Source organism: Furipterus horrens, unplaced genomic scaffold (assembly GCF_987537825.1).
Source record: "Furipterus horrens unplaced genomic scaffold, mFurHor1.1.pri manual_scaffold_6, whole genome shotgun sequence".
NCBI lineage: Eukaryota > Metazoa > Chordata > Mammalia > Chiroptera > Furipteridae > Furipterus > Furipterus horrens.
The window spans coordinates 154785339-154802318 of record NW_028327176.1 but is presented as its reverse complement, the minus strand read 5'-3'; positions in this window follow the sequence as shown (position 1 = coordinate 154802318).

Below are 16980 nucleotides of genomic sequence, written 5' to 3'. Positions count from 1 at the left end.
TCCCCCGATCCGGAGTTCCGCAGCAGCTTTTCTGTGCAGCCCGTCTCCTTGCCCCCAAACTGTCCCTTTGTTCTGTAGGGCCCTAGCGCAAGTGCTGTGCGGACCGGAGTGCTGAGCTTTAGGTCGGAGGTTGCAGCTGAGGAGGTTTCTCTCTAGACTCAGATCACACAGTTTCTCCCAGTCCTGGTTGTTCACTGTTCTCTCACTCCTCTGGCTTTTTCAGCTGAATCCTCTCCCTAACTCCCTACAAGAATTCACTTATCGGTGTGCCCCTAGCAGGGGGAGCCTCCAAGCAGCTCTCGGCTAGTGAGCTCTCCGGCTTGGTACTGCAGACACACCGGGTCCCGGAATGACTCAGCCTGCAGTGCGTGTTAAACCCCTCCACCGCCCTCCACGCTGCTCCCACGCTCTCCTCCCTGTTCACGCTATCGGAGATCCACACTCACTCAGTCACTCCTCTCCGCATTCATTCCTGGAGTCTCTCCTTAACAGAAGCGAGCTGAGAACACTGCCCCTACTCTGCCGCCATCTTCCCCTCTCCCTTGTTTTGGTTATTTTAATAGTCATCTGTCTCCATAACAGTTTTTTTAAGTATATTTTATTGGCTATGTTGTTACAGTAGTCCGATTTTTTTTGCCCTTTGCTCCCCTCTTCCCAGTAACCCACTTTCTTCCAGCAATCCCACCACCCCTTAGTTCATATCTATGGGTTGTGCATATAAGTTCTTTGGCTTCACCCTTTCCTAGATTATTCTTACCTTCCCTCTCTTTTGTACCAATCATTTATGCTTCTTAGTTCCTGCACCATTTCCCCATTTCTCTCCCTTCTGTCTCCCAGCTGATAACCCCCCAAATGATCCTCATACCTATGATTCTGTTGCTGTTCTGGTTGTTTGCTTAGTTTGTTTTTGTTTTTATTATTTTAGATTCAGTTGTTGATACTTGTGAGTTTGTTGTCATTTTAATGTTCAGAGTGTTGATCTTTTTCTTTACTAAGTCCCTTTAACATTTCATATAATAATGGCTTCGTGATGATGAACTCCTTTAGCTTTACCTTGTCTGGGAAGCACTTTATCTGCCCTTCCATTCTAAATGATGGCTTTGCTGGATAGAGTAGTCTTGGTTGTTGGTCTTTGCTTTTCATCACATTGGATACTTATTGCTAGTTCCTTCTTGCCTGCAAAGTTTCTTTTGAGAAATCAGCTGATAGTCTTGTAGGTAACCCTTTGTAGGTAATTTTCTGCTTTTCTCTTGCTGCTTTTTAAGATATTCTCTTTTTCTTTCACCTTTGGCATTTTAATTATGTTGTGTCTTGGTATGGTCCTCTTTGGGTCTAGCTTGTGTGGGACTCTCTGTGCTTCCTGGACTTGTAAGTCTATTTCTTTCATCAAATTTGGGAAGTTTTCCTTCATTGTTTTTTTCACATAAGCTTTCAATTTCTTGCTCTTCCTCTTCTCCTTCTGGCACCCCTATGATTTGGATGTTGACATGCTTAAAGTGGTCCCAGAGGTTCCGAAGCCTCTCCTCATTTTTTAAAATTCTTATTTCCTCATTCTGTACTGGTCGACTGTTTTTTTCTTCCTTATATTCGAAATCATTGATTAGAACCCCGGTATCCTTCCCCTCACCATTGGTTTTGTGTGGATTTTCTTTTGTTTCATTTAGCATAGCCTTCATTTCTTCCATTATGCGTTTGCCATACTTAAGCATATCTGTCAAGTCTGTGAGCATCTTTATCACCAGTGTTTTGAACTTTGCATCCCTTAGGTTGGCTATCTACTAGTTGCTTAGTTCTTTCGCTGGAACCTTGATTTGTTTCCTCTTTTGGGCCATACCTTTCTGTTTCCTCATCTTGACAGGCTCCTGTGTTTGTTTGCCTCTGTGTCTTAGGTAGAGCTGTCACACCTGTTACGTTGTGAGGGGTGGAGCCTTAGGTCTGTCTGTGGTATTTTTTTAATGGCAGCCTTAGATGACTCATACAAGCAGGTTCCTTAAAATACAATCAATTCTTCAGCATCTGTTCTTATGGTATTTTCATGGCAGCTGAGGAAGCAATACAAGTTACTTGAGGACCTTCCAGTAAAATTCTGTTGAATCCCAAACAATGCAGTCGAAACATAGTGCTTCTCTGGGACAGTTTTATTTGGAGATGAGATCTAGACTATTCAGAAGAATGAAAGAACTCTGTGTGTGTTGTTGTTGTTTGGCCTTTTGATAAAACATATTGCTCTAGAGAGCACTTAAACTTGGTAGTAAAAAATAAAATTAAATACTGTTTCTGTATTGCTTATGAAGGGTCAAAATAAACTAATAGGCAAAAGACTTGACCTTTGATGAAAATGGGAAGGCCCCACAAAGGGATTGGGTTCCTCTAGTTTGTGGTCACCTTGGCTCCAAGTCATGGGAAAACCTACTCAGGAGGAAGAATTTTTATTACTGTGGCTCAAATCTGAAATTAGAAAAGAAAAAAGTGAATGACATATTGTTAAAGTTGTACAACACAGGTTTATACAGAATATTTTCAAAGCAAGGGGAACCAGAATCACCATGAACAAAGAAAATCTCATTAATATAAGCAAATAAATGCAAATTTGAAAAGCTGACTTAATGTGATTAAATGTATAAAATGATTCAGCATGAAAGTTTCATAGTAATTTGTGAATACTATAGATAGCTGCACTTTTTTAATTCCTCTGTTATAACATATGTCACCAGAATTGTAAATAGTTGTTGAATTGGTTGTGTTCTTACTATTCAGTAACATTTTGGAGAGTATTAATCCCATTCAATTTCATTTTGTTTATTATCAATGATGCTCAATTCATACTTCTTAAGTGAGAAAGTGAAAATAAATAAATAAATAGATAAATAAATAACACACAAACACTAAAATTTGCATAGAATTGGATTCTTAAACTTTTTAATTTAATGATAACATATTATTTAATAATAATTAACAAAAACATTGTACACTCTTTTCCCCATGGCATGAAATTTGATGTTACACAATTTTAAAAATAATCAGTTTTTGGAAGGTGATTTAAAGATGAGAACTGTTCTCAGTATAGTGGTTAGTCAAGAATACAAAATTATATATGGATAATAACACATACAGACACAGACATTTTTTTAAAAGTAAGCCAAAATATTAGCTGTGTTTATTACCTGAGTGAAGAAATTCATTCTGGAATTTCCCTTCACAGGTAGGTTTATTGAAAATTTAACATAGAATTCACCATTATTTTTGGTTAGTCCTATGAGTTTTGATGAAGGCAGAGGCTCTATGAACTTCTTTTAGACATGTAACTGCAACAATCAAGTTAAAGAACACTTTCGTTTCTCATGACTCCCAATACGCACAGCCCCTGACAACCACTGATTTCTTTTTTTATAGCCTTGACTACTCCAAATATCATCTTTGGAAGCTAATAATATATAGTTTTAAAGTCTGACTTCTTTCATTTAGCATAATGTTTTTGAGATAATGTTTATGTTGTTACATGTACTAGTATTCTTTTTTTTTACTTTTGAGGTACATGGAAAATTTTTACCTTCCTCTCAATTATGGTGTGAAACTAAAACGGCTCTTAAAAAATACACCCTAAGAGTGGAAATGCTGAGTTGCATGGTAAATGTATATTTAATTTCAAAAGAAACTGTCCAACATTTTTCAGTCTTTGTATCATACTGCTTTCCAACTGACAATATATCTGTTCTAGTTCTGTCTATTTATTAGTACATTAGTATTGTCAGGTTTTTGTTTCTGTTTTAGCCATACTAATAGCTATATGAAGGCATCTTATTTTGGTTTTAGGTAGTATTTGTATATTGCTAATGACTACTGAAATTTAAACAGTTTTTCATGTGCTTATTTACTATTTAGGTGTCATTTTTGGTTAAAGTCTCTGTTCACATTGTTGCCTATTAAAAATTACTTTGTTTTCTTATGATTTAGCCTATGTACCATTATCAGATATGTGTTCTTCAAACATTTTATTTGAATCTGTGGCTTTGTTGACTCTAACTGATGGAGCAATCTCAGGCTCCCCCCGACTCCCTCCCATGTCCTTGGAATGTGCAGTCTGCTGCTTAGAAGCTGCCCAAGGATGCAGCCTTGATGGAGTAATGTGCTGTTGAGACAGTCTGGATGGTGTACATGACTGAACCCAGTTAAAACCTCTTTATAAACTTTTAAGATTTTGGTGGAGGTGTGTGGAGATCTACTCATCTTTCAGCCACCCAAAGCAAACCTCCTTAAATAAGTTCCCTTGTCTATTGAAACTGCCACCTACCAACTGGAGTGGCCTGCCTCTTTCTTGGGTCTCTCTTTACACTCCTATATGGTACTAGTTTGTCCTTTTATTTTATTACAAGTTTTATTTGAAAAGCAGAAGACTTTAATTTTGATGAAGTCCAATTTATCAATTTTTACTTTTTGTTATCATGTTCTTGGTGTCTTACTAAAATTTTTTTTACCTAACCCAAGGTGACAAAATTTCTTTCTGGTGTTTGTTTTTCCTAGAGGTCTTATATCTTTAGGATTTGAATTTAGGTCCATGATCCATTTTGAGTTAATTCTGGTGTATATTACAAGGTTCATTTTTTTCCCATACAGATATACAATCATTCTAGTACAATTTGTTAAAAAGATGAACATTCAATGTTGAATTTCCGTCTTACTTATATTCAAATTTGCTGATTCTTTCTTTAGCTGTATTCAGTCTACTGATGAACCCGTTGAAGATATTCTTCATCTGATGCTGTATTTTTTTCATTCCTTGCATTTTCTTCAGTTTATCTCTTGTAGTTGACATTTTTTATCTTAAATATCTACCTCATCATTCCTGTTGTCCACCTTACCTATGATAGTCTTGTATGTATAGATCATAATTATTCTGAATTCTCTACTTGATAGTTCCAATAACTGTGTCAGTTCCCCTTAACAAGGTAGGTTTACTTATTTTTTTAACATTTTGTATGTATTTAATTTCTGACTAAATGCTGCAAGTTTTATTTTAAACAGTATAGAATTAGGTAAATAGTATGAGGGGGTACCCCCCCCAAAGCAGCATTTGTTTATAAAAATTTGTGTATTTATTCTTACATGTTTAAATTTCAGTCACCTTCCAAGTTCTCTCCATTTGATGCAATACAACTATTGAGATGTTTTTCCCCGGATCAAAACAGTTTTTGAACTAATCAATTTTGATGCCTTTTAGAGCTTCTGCCATTTTTTGTTTCAGCTCTTCCACATAAGCAAAATGCTTCACTTTGAGGACTTTTTTCATCTGGGGAAACAAAAAAAGTGTTTTTGGTGTGAGATCAAATGAATAAGGAAGGTGGGATATGGGGGTCATGGAATTTTTGGTTAAACTTTGATAAACACTCAGCACAGTGTGGGCAGGTGCACTCGTAAATCACCCATCATGAAATGGGCAAATGCATTGAAAGGGTCTTCAAAAAATAATTCACTGAAGCCGAAAGCAGCCTCTCACAATGCCAGCTGGTGCACTGTTATAGATGGGTTCCTAGTATACTCAGCTAGCAGTGGAAACCTGTACTCCTAGGGGCCCATCCTCCAGAAAATAATTACATTTTTTGGGGGGGTCCCCCCTCATATGTATGCCTATAAATGGCTTATGTTTTCTGCTCTATTCTTAATGTAGGTGGTTAGTCACCCTCATCAGGAATTGGTCTGCATTTGAGCTTTGATATGTACCATTAGCGTCAGATTCTTCGAGTGTTACCTTGTGCTTAGAGTGAGTGTTTTTATGTCATTCTCACATATGGTCTTTCCTCAGAGGGACTGCTCTCAGAGGGATCTCTGTCCATTCTCTTTCTGCTTCCTACAGGGATACTGATATTGATTGTTATTCTTTGCTACCCTGTGCTGGAAAGAAGGCAGGTGGATTTCATATTTTGGCTATTGTCTTAGTCTTAGGCAGGCTCTGTGTTCTTGGATCTTAGGGATAGTACTATAGCAGTATTCTGGTCAAACTCCACCTGTAGGTTAGTGGTTCTTGGTTCTTACCTGGGAGTTTCCTGCCTCTTTGCTGGTAGTAGGAAGGCTTAACAATACTGATATAGAATCTGGGCCCAGAATCGTTTCCAGTTCCTCTTCCACAGCTACAGCAAAATATTTTACTCTTTTCCTGCTTCACGTATTTTTTTTTTTTTATTTGTACCCTGCCCCTAAGTGACTTAAGATTTTTGTTCTATAGAGGAGAAGAGCCTGCGTAGGACTTTGCCACTTTCCTGTAGCTCTGGCTGCTCTTCTCCTTCAGCACTGGACAATAAAGAAAGCTCTCTGTGGTTTCCTGCCCTATCCCTAATCCCTTTACTAATGCTCATTAAAGGTTTGTAAATAGGAATCTGCAGCTCCCATGGGTTCTACACTTTCATACTATTTGGCCACTATACATTTGTAAAGATTTTAGATGAGTTGTTACTCTTTACTCCTGTGGTTGGTGCCTGTATCTTGTCCTCCTGTGCTCTGTCACAGATGAGCCAGTGATCACCTCCTGTTGTGCTTTTAGGCACCTACCTTTCCTTGGATTTCAGGCTATTTAGTTTCTCTTGGTCTTTAGCTCACTGAAGTGTAGAAAAAGGGTTTGTATAGGCTTTGCTGATACAAAAACCAACTGGAAAATAATTTATTTGACTTTGAGCTTCTTATTTTTGAAACAACAAACAAACCTCAACTGTTTGATGGTTTGGTGCATATATATTTATGAATTCAAATAAAATAGAAAGTTTTTTTTTTTTTTTTTGCTTTGGATATCTTTTGATATATAATCTGTCTTGTTGAATCACATTATGAATATTTTCTTGTTACTAATTTAAATTTTGAGTAAAACATAAAGATTGTTTGATATTACTCTTACGTTTGGAAAGGAATATAATCAAATAGTTTTTAATGAAATAATATTAATTTAAGAAATATTATGTACTATCAGCTAATTAACAGACAAGTATATATAGTTCTTTTCTTAGCACTGACATTAAGATCTGTGGATTTATTAAAGAAAATATTTATTATTTAGAAACAAGATTCAGATTTTTTTGTTCACATGTAAGTTAGAAAACTGAAGCTGATTATTGATGGTTTTGCTTCTTGATTAAATGACATCATTTATTACATAACATTGTTCAGGTTTATAACCATATACCCTAAATACTACTATTTTTTTCTTTAAATATTCCACTTGAAATATAATATCTAAGTAATTCAAATACAATTATATTTTGCTTGATATTTCTGGCAAATTTATGGCCCCATGCAATGTTGGTGTGATTAATCAGTTACTACTTTATGATATTAAAAATTGATCTAGTCATTTAATAATTTCTTAATGATAAGAAACATGCACATTTATTTATCTTTTGAGGGAGATTCTGAAAAATATTTTTTGTGGGAGAGTATAATTAAGCAAAATCTTATAACCTGCCCTCCTGCTCCTGCCCCCATTGCCCAGAATGCCTTAGACTCTACTATGAACCAAATAAATCAGCAAATCTTCAGGTAAATAGTGAAAATAAAAGAAGAATATTTTGAAATACTGATTTAAAATTTTTACAGTGCTCAATGCAGAAGATTTCACCAGATACAAATACTGCAGTTCTGGAACTTAACATATTTAAAATACCTTACATTTTAGATTGTTTCCCACAGAAGCCACTTGAGAATTAAGAAAATCATCATCTCTTTGCTACACTTGACGTGGTAATATAACTCTCTTTATAAATACAGTCTATGCTGCCCTTTGTGGTTAATGATGACTCTGCAATCAAGGAACCCTGCACATTAGAACCTTTGGCTGTCCTTTAACAGCATCACAGTTGGTGTGAAAACACAGGTACTGGCCAAAAAAGAAAAAAAAAAGACAATTCCAGCATGAAGGAATATGGTCTCACCTACAGAAACATGACATTTGGGCAAGATAAGGAAGTTAATTAAGGAAGGTGTTGCACAAATGCTCACATGGAGTAATTAACTCATATATCACAGACAAACTATGTTTTCTCTGATTAGTATCTGAACTGTATATATAATTTTGATGAATTTCCACTGTTGTTTGTCTGTTGAACTGCAAAGCAGGTCTAGGAGAAACAGTGAACTTTAGGATGAGGGAGGAAGTGGATTTGCTTGGGTAAGCTGGGGTGGATGGTAATAAAAGGAGAGAGAGATAAAGGAGATTGTAGAGGACAGCACTGTGACTTTATCACATAGTGGCCACATCACCCTTGTCAAGCACTCTGGATCTGTGTCAGAGGTCAGGGAGACACAGGCCATCTTAGAGAATAACAGCAAAGGTGCCATGAGGACTTTACTGCATGCTCAAGCCTTTGTGACATAGAATCCATAGGATCTACTGGTCTCCTGGAAACACCCTGTCTGAGAAGCTGATACCCTCAAGGTTTCTTCTCAGGCAGGAACCTCACTGAAGCTTGTCTGAGCAGAGAAAGTAGGAGAGCAGAAAGAGCTCAGTTGAGACACTCTTGGGCATTCTAGAAGTAACTCAGTGAAAGAGAGGGCTAGTATAGACTAGAGGGTCTCTATTGTGTTAATAAGGGCTACAGCAAGTAAAGTTTGGTTTATTAGAGTGAATGTAACTCCAGTGGGGGAAAAGTCTAAAAAGCCTACTAATCCATCAGATTTGATCTCATTGGCACTTCCTCAAGGGAGCCTTCTCAGAATCCCCTGACTAGATGAGGTCTCCTATGAACATTCTCAATGTCGTTTTGTTTCATGGTGCTTAGAGAGTTTGATTAATGTTGTAATTAATATTTTTTGTTGATATTAGTCTCTCTATTAGACTGTAAGCTTCAAGAGGAAAGACTACATGCTTGAAGCATGGTAGGTGCCTAATATTTATTATATAAACAAATGAACAATGGATGAATAAATGACAGTTCTTGCATAAGCAATTCTATGTGAAATTCATTACTTCTTTACTGAATATTAATTAGCTTTTAGAAAACCTGTTAGAAACCTCTCTGGGTACTTCTCCTCTGATAGATTTTAGGTTGGTTTTTGGGCCCATACTCATAGTGGAGAGAAGTATTCAGCTTCCACTGAGGAAATAATATTCTGATTATAATATACAATAAACAAAGTAACTGGTAGAAACAATAAAGAAATTCAGTCAACAGATTAATTTGAATTACTGATGTCAGATAGCCAGTTGCTTTGATTTTTACCTCTCACTGAAGTGACTTAATTAACAACTTGTTTTCATACTGTCTAGCGATCTCTGTGTCTGTTGATACAGGATTATCATTATAGTAAGCAAATGGTCTCCCCTAAGAAATGGAGTTTGAATTCCCTCCTACTCTACGTACCTCTGATTAAAATTTCTAATTGTTTTCTTAATATCCCATGACAATGATTTTGTTCTTGTTGGTGTATAGTAAAATTTTATCAGTTTAAATGAACATAGACTATATTGTTTTTGAATTTTAACATATATGTGTGTTTTACAATAAACTTCAGTCATTCTGGATGTTGTACAAATTTATAAGCAGACAACAATGAGCTATGAAAAATTAATTCTCTTAGTTTCTGATGGCATATAAAACTTGAGGCAGTAAGCTGTGTTTATCTATCAAATCATACTGTGTGATAAAAATATTTTTCTCCATATTATTTTTCTGTTATTTCCTACACTTTTTAAAAGTTAGAACTAATATTTGGGAATAATTTCATGAACATAATATTCATCTTCATCTGAAGTTATAATTACAATAGATTAAGGTCATTTATTCATCCTCTGATGATGATTTTAGTGCTATTGATTTATAAGCTTGTGGTGCTTAAAAATAACATGGGATTCTATATTCCTCTTATTATAAATGAGTATGAGGCAGTATAGCAGGGGCTGAAAATTCCACAAGTTCTCATGTTTATGGTCTAGTTAAGGTAGGTAATATAAATAACACCAGTCAGCTAGATGTGGCAAACAGCCCCCATTACCTGGCTCCAGCAGAAATGCAGCATGCAAAGACCTTCAGACTTTCTGCTTCTGGTTCCTATTTTTCCTTTTAGCTAACAAATGAGTCTTAACTTATTAGCTAAAAGGAACAAAAAACACCCTTACGCTTTAAAATTAAGTAGAAAAATTTACAAATCTTGGCTTTGCCACTTAAAGCATTTATCTCAAAGACCGTCAAACACTAAGCATTCAATGAATAATAGTTGTGGAGAGTAAAACTAGCACAACAGCTCTTAATAATAAAACTAGACAAAATAAGTTAGATTGAGTTCCAGCTTCTGTATTGCTCAAGATTTCTTAAAACAAAATTTCTAACTGTGTACTCTGACCTGAGTGTGGTCATTATACATGTTCACATGCATATTAGAAAATTTAAAAAAAGAGTTACTAGAATTTCTGGAGGGGTATAGGTCAAAACTGGCCAAGGCATAAAGAGTAATGACAATAAAGCACATTTTCTGCTAATTCTGTGAACTTCCTACCTCAGAAATAAAGTGTTTCACTTGTAGTAGCCCACTGAAATACATTTGCTATTTGCCAGTGCTTGGTTCCCTCAAGGGTCTTTCTGAGTGATTGAGAGTAACCTGATGAGTTAAGATTCTAATGGCATGAAATTGCCTAATGTTTTATCTCTTCTAGGTATTGCATTTTAACCCAGGCCTTCAATGCCTTAACCCAGTGGAGTGTGTAATAAGATTAGCATGACCAGACATAAGGCCTTGCGCCTCAAAGAATGCAGCTGTCAATTTCTGTAAGTAAATGTGAGAATTTCAGGTACTAGCAAGGCCAGGGACAAAACATTTTTGAGAAGGAAGACACTTTAATTCCCTTCTAATCTATGTATGAGTACTAGTTAGAACACTCTCTATTCTAGGTTGAATATATTATCTCAAAATTCATTAATAATTTGATATTTTTTAAAAATGTTTTTAATCAGTTGTGTTGGACTTGCACAGGCAGATTATTAGAAGACTAACAAATTAATGAGACAATCTCTCTTTTTTAAGCTCTATTTTATGCTGATATTATGTGCTTTCTCTAACCCCATTAGTATAATCTTATAATGAACATCTCAGTAGCTTTAATAAGCAGTATTTTGACATCTTTTTCAATTGTAGGACGTCTCCCTTCTGAAGGTCTCCCAAGATATTTTGGAGTTCTTAGGGGATGCCACACACATGCTCTCAAATTCATCCTATGTGGCATAGACATTGATCTCTGCTGCTCAAGCTTTTTCTCTGCTGAGAAGGCCAAGGTAACTGTGAAGCTATTTCTTCCAGTGGCCTGCATCCCACTGGGAAACATTTCTCTTATTGTGCACTAAGTAGCTTAATTGGGTACTGCAGTCACCTCCATGCCCTGTCTCTACCTCCTCTGGGCACCTTGTCTTGGACAGGCATTGCTCACACTACTGCTCCTGAGGTGGGGCTTCAGTGTTACAGTCGTCTTTGGAGCCCTTGGACCCCCAGTGTGGGGTTACATTCTCAGCAGAGACAGACAGGTAGATCACTTCTCTCTTTGCTGTTCTAGTTTGTGCTTTGTGCTCCAAAGCATCAAAGAGGTTTAGATAAAATAAGTCTCTCAATTTTAATTATAGACCCTCTTCTCCTTGAGTCCATTCAAGCATAAATTAAGGAATACACTCAAGTGAGGTAACAAGTCTTGTTTAGAACAGAAAACTCTTTTTAGCAACAAAGACTTGGTTTTGACCAACTCTGTGCACCTGACTTCTCTTTCTTTAGGAAATGTTTTCTCTCTGAAGACCATATGTCATAAACAACACCCAGAAAGCTACTTCTGCTGACTATCAGACACAGCCACACCCTGGAAGGAGCACAGTTTGCAGTTCAATTTGGGCTGATGCACATCTTCAACTGTGATCTTTCTTGGGACCAAAATTGGGTCTCTGTACTTAGATTTTCTAATTTGTATGTGTTTAAGCAGAGAGAACTTGTGAGAATGTGGTTCTAAAAAACAGACTTTTCCCCTCCATTTATCAATATCTATAGAGATATTTTCTACTGTTTGCAGCAAATGTTCAGGTAGACAAACAACAGCAAAATAAAATTATCTTTTTAAAATGTGTATGCAGTCCGAGACCAGATGTAGAACTTTAATGAAAAGGTAAAAGGCCCAAAGGACTTAGTTTTGTTTTTTTTCATCCATGAATCAAAATAGAATCTGAAATCCATCTAAGATCTTATATTCTAATTGGCAAAACAAAGCAAGACAGACCAAATCTCACTACTGTTTGTATGATAGATATTTATTGCTTGCATAATAGCCATTCTATCTTCATCCATGTATCAGAACCTCCATCTTTTTCAGTGGTAATAAGACCAGCCCTAAGGAACAAATTCAGTTAATCATGCCTATTCTATCCCTTTTTGGCAATTGTTGGCTTAGGCATAGACATGTAATTCAGCCTGACTAAGGAGATAAAAGGAAATATAGGAGCCTTCTGGGAAATTTCTTTCCTTCCTCATCAAAGAGGAATTGCATATGAGGAAGGCTTACCCTCAATGCTCTGATGGCATTTGTGCTTTCTGTATTTAGAAGTGGACCATTTAGAATCAGATATTAGGATTTATAGCAGTTATTTATTATGTGATATAGGCTCAGAATAAATATCAGACCCAGTGCTAAGACTTTTGGAGCTGCTGAAAAACTCCTGAACTGACCACCTCCAAATTTCACTTTACGTAACAGGACATGCCCTTATTTGGGTTAAATTATGAATTTGCAAATGACAGCCTGCAGGCCAAATCCAGTCTATTGCTGTTTTTATTATTAAAGTTTTATTGGAACATATTTACTGTATTCATTTATGTATTTTCTATGGCTCTTTTCACTACAATGGCAGAGTGAAGAAGTTGTGACAAATAATAGGGCTGCAAAGCTTAAAATATTTACTACCTGTCCCTTTACTAAAAAAAAATATGCAAACCCTTACATTGAATCTGCATTGCTGGAATTTTCTATTATTGTCACTTCAATGAATTTGAAGTGGTAAAACCTAACTCTAACCATCTACATTTGTTGAACTAACAACCACATTTTACACCTCATATACCTGTTAACCCTTAACAAGTTCTTTTCTAAATGAAAATCAGATTTAAAAAAATTAATATCAAGTAAATTTAGGATCTTATGTCTATATTTATTCACCCCCGAACTCCAGCCAATATTTTACACTGAAATGAAATCATCATCCTAATTTAACCTAGCAGAATTTAAAATAACTTGCCTTTTTCTTTTCAAATGAGATGTTTAATAGAAATTGTTGCAGCTATTTCAAAGTGACATTTTTGCAGACTATGTAAAACATTCACAGAGTCACTAAGCATCCTATGGCCACCCATTTATCCTTTCTTAATCATGTAACCAAGTCCTGGTTTCAAAAAATTTCCTTTTTAGCATACTGCCCTGGAGCTTAAATAAGTCAGATTGCTGTGTACTCTTAAAAGGACTTAACACCAATTTCTATACCAGGAGCTAAAAAGCTGTAAAGTGGAATGAGATTTGGTTATTTCTTGGGGGTATTTCTTTTTTCTTTCCTGGGGGTGTTCGTTCATATAAAAATAATTAATTAAGACTTAATGTTTCCCTCTTGTTTCCTAATGCATATGGCACAGAAATATGCATTTAAGATGAACAATATTAATGTGTTAATCAGACTGCAGACTAGAACCTGCCTTATCATGTTCTTTTCTGTAACTGTAGAAGGGTTGAGTATAGACGGCCACCCCTCTCCATGGACTGCCTTCCTCTGCTTAATCTCACGTCCACCCTTTGTGATTAAACTGTGTGGAAAAGTTTCTTTTATGATTCAAGAAGATTGTTTTCTAGTATTTATTTTAATATGAAAGAAGGGTATGCTCATTCATCATCAGAAATGTTGTTAAAAAAAGCACTTCTTATCAACCATTGATGATGGATGAGAAGACCTTTTCTTAGTATGGGAGAAAATATTACACAAATCTTCTTCAGTCTTACCACAATCTCTCAGTAAAATTCAGCTCATCAGTTTGCTAAATAAGAATATGTCTTCAGTCATAAGAGGTATAGTGACAACGGAAGATGGTTCAGAGAAGTTTTTTTTTTTCTCCCACTGTGCTTAGGCTTGAAGTAGCTAACAGGCACAGATGAAATCATGTTTATTTTTAACAGAGAAATATTCAGGTCGATAAAATTTGTTGTAAGGGGACAGCCTGTCATCACATAGTCTGACATTTATTTGGTATCATTTGAATGTGTGAACAGTTCTAGTAGTAGAAAAGAAACAAACTATATATATATATACTTTTAGTGAAATTATTCAGACTACAGTATGTGTTAAATAAAAGATAGTGCTATGTCTGCTGAAATGACAGTTTTGATTCAGTCCTTTAGCAGTTAACTGAGCACCTACCATATGTTGGACCCTGATAGACTCAAGGTATAACTGTGCACAGAGAAGTTCTTGCTGTTATGGAACTAACATTTAACCTATCACAGAGGTGCTCCATTTGTCACTTGAGAATCTAGCCCATAAATGGAGTAATGTTTTCAAACATTCAAAAAGTCTTTATAGAGTGACAAAAATATGCCTTTCTATCTTTATTAAGTGCTATTACATTATATGGAGGAAAAAATGTTGAGGAACAAATTTAAAATCACATACTGTAGTCTGAATAATTTCAGTGCTGCTAGGCCATGCTAACATAAGGATCTAGAGAATTAATCTTGAACCTAAGAAACATTCGTACTCCATGAATAAATCCTGTGCCAGAATCTTTGAAAATACCAGTAGGTCAGTTTTGTATCATTCATTCAACCGATCTCCCAGTGCTACTATTTGGCAGATCAGGTGTGCAGCTGGCAGACAGCATTGCAAAGTTAAGTTAAAACATGGTGCAGATGGAGAGTAAGTGAAAGCACTGAGCTAGCTGCACACCTTTGAGGGTCACCAACATTGGCCTAGGGGAAAATGAGTGTCAATTTACTGTTCTCTCTAGAGATTGGGGTCAGGAACCAAAAATCTGAGATCTTTTTTTCTGCCTGCTAAGCAAAGATGCTTGAAAGTTATAGGAGATAGAATATTTGAATGTTGTTGAACTTGCTGGGAGAATTTAGGCAATTCTAATTGTCTTTAGAGTCAACCAACAAGATCTTTCGTGGTGTCCAGGGTCAGCACGGGATCTTCCTCTTGTGACCATTGTGTCCTACCTGTATTTCCACTTCCTGTAGTGCCATTTGGTTAGATGTACATGTTGTCTAGAATCTCCACAGGTGCAGCATTTTGTCTTAACACCTACTCTTGCAACAAGGAAATAATAAAGGTTTAAAATAAAGATTTTAATGAAACTTTGTGTGGTAGAAGTCCAGTTGGATATGCAATGTCTGTAATGGAAAGGAAGGGAAAAAACACCAAAGGATATATCAAATAAAATAATTGAATGAGCAATTGTAAAAAGGCATATAACTTTGCATTGTCATGATTTACTTTTAAAACCTCTAGAATATCTGTGGGAGATTTCTATTTATGTGAATAAGCCTTTATATGGCTGTGTTATGAATAATAAATGAAAGTCCTTTTGGACTCATATGGCAACATATGAAAATATGTGATGTTCTATTAATCAAAATGTAATAGTTAGCCATAGTTTACTACTAAAAATTTAAATAGATACAGTAGTTAAATAACCCAGGTATGAATATTGGTCCATAAATTAATCTAGTAACCCAGGGTTTCTTAAACATAGCACTTTTTAAATTTTAACCATATAATCCTTTGCCATGAGGTGCTGTCCTGTACATTGTAGGATGTTTAGCAGTATCCCTGTGTCCCACCCACTGGATGTCAATAAAGCTATTCCAGCAATAACAACTAAAAGTGTTCTCAGATATTGCCAGATATTCTCAGGAAGGAAGCACTACCCTTGATTGAAACCACTGAATTAACTAAATCCTTTTAAATCCTGCATTGGCATTCACATGCTGTTATAACAATAATAGAAAAGAAGAGAAATTGTAAATGGAGTATAATAATTAATCACTTGTTTATGTTTGTAGAAAATAACTGCTGTCTGAACTATATTAGCAATTTTAAGGATGAGAGTACAACAAATTCTCGCTTAACATTAAAACTGATGAGTATAATTATATCTTATTTCTATTATTGAAAAGATTCTTTAGGTTCTTGTAGACCTGGAGAGCAGTATTGGTAATCTGATCACCATGCTATAGATTATGTAAGAATTCAGTAAATATAATTGTAGAATTATATCCCAAAATATAGATATAGTAGTTTCATTGTCTTCTGTACTTAATAGAAAACATATAGACTATTATGTAGAGTTCTGGTAAATCAATCAAATTTAGTATATTTTGGCAATTATAGAGAGATATCAGAGAACACTAAGTTTTAAAAAATTAAAAGTATGTCTAAGACATCACATTGGAGAAGAAGGTGGACCAGGGTATGGCTATTTAGATAAAATAGACTGAAAGTTAGAATATAATAATTTCTGTCAATAATTTGAAACTTTCATGTGGAAGAATGAGTTTACTTACACTTTTCCTCCAGAAAGTAGACAATTTTATATAGTGTTTCTATGATGAAGGTCAAATCTATTCTACTCAGACTGATTAACTCTTCATTCTTCAGGTATTAGTTTCAATGTCATTTTCAAAAATGTCCTCCGCTCCATTATTATTTCTCATAACATTCTATCTTTTTATTCATGAGCCTTATCATAATGTGACAAATTTTGAAATCACTGTGATAACTGTATGTAAACAATTCAAAGACATAGTAAAGAATTTTAGCAAGTAAATAAAAATTATGAAGTTATTGAAATAAAAATTACATTAATTGAAATTAAGACTTCAAGATACAAGTTGAAGGGCAAATTATACAGAGCTAGAGATCAAACTGATCCAGAAGAATATAGCTCAAAAAAAAATCCAAAATGAAGTAGAGAAACACAAAAGTATGGACAATAGAA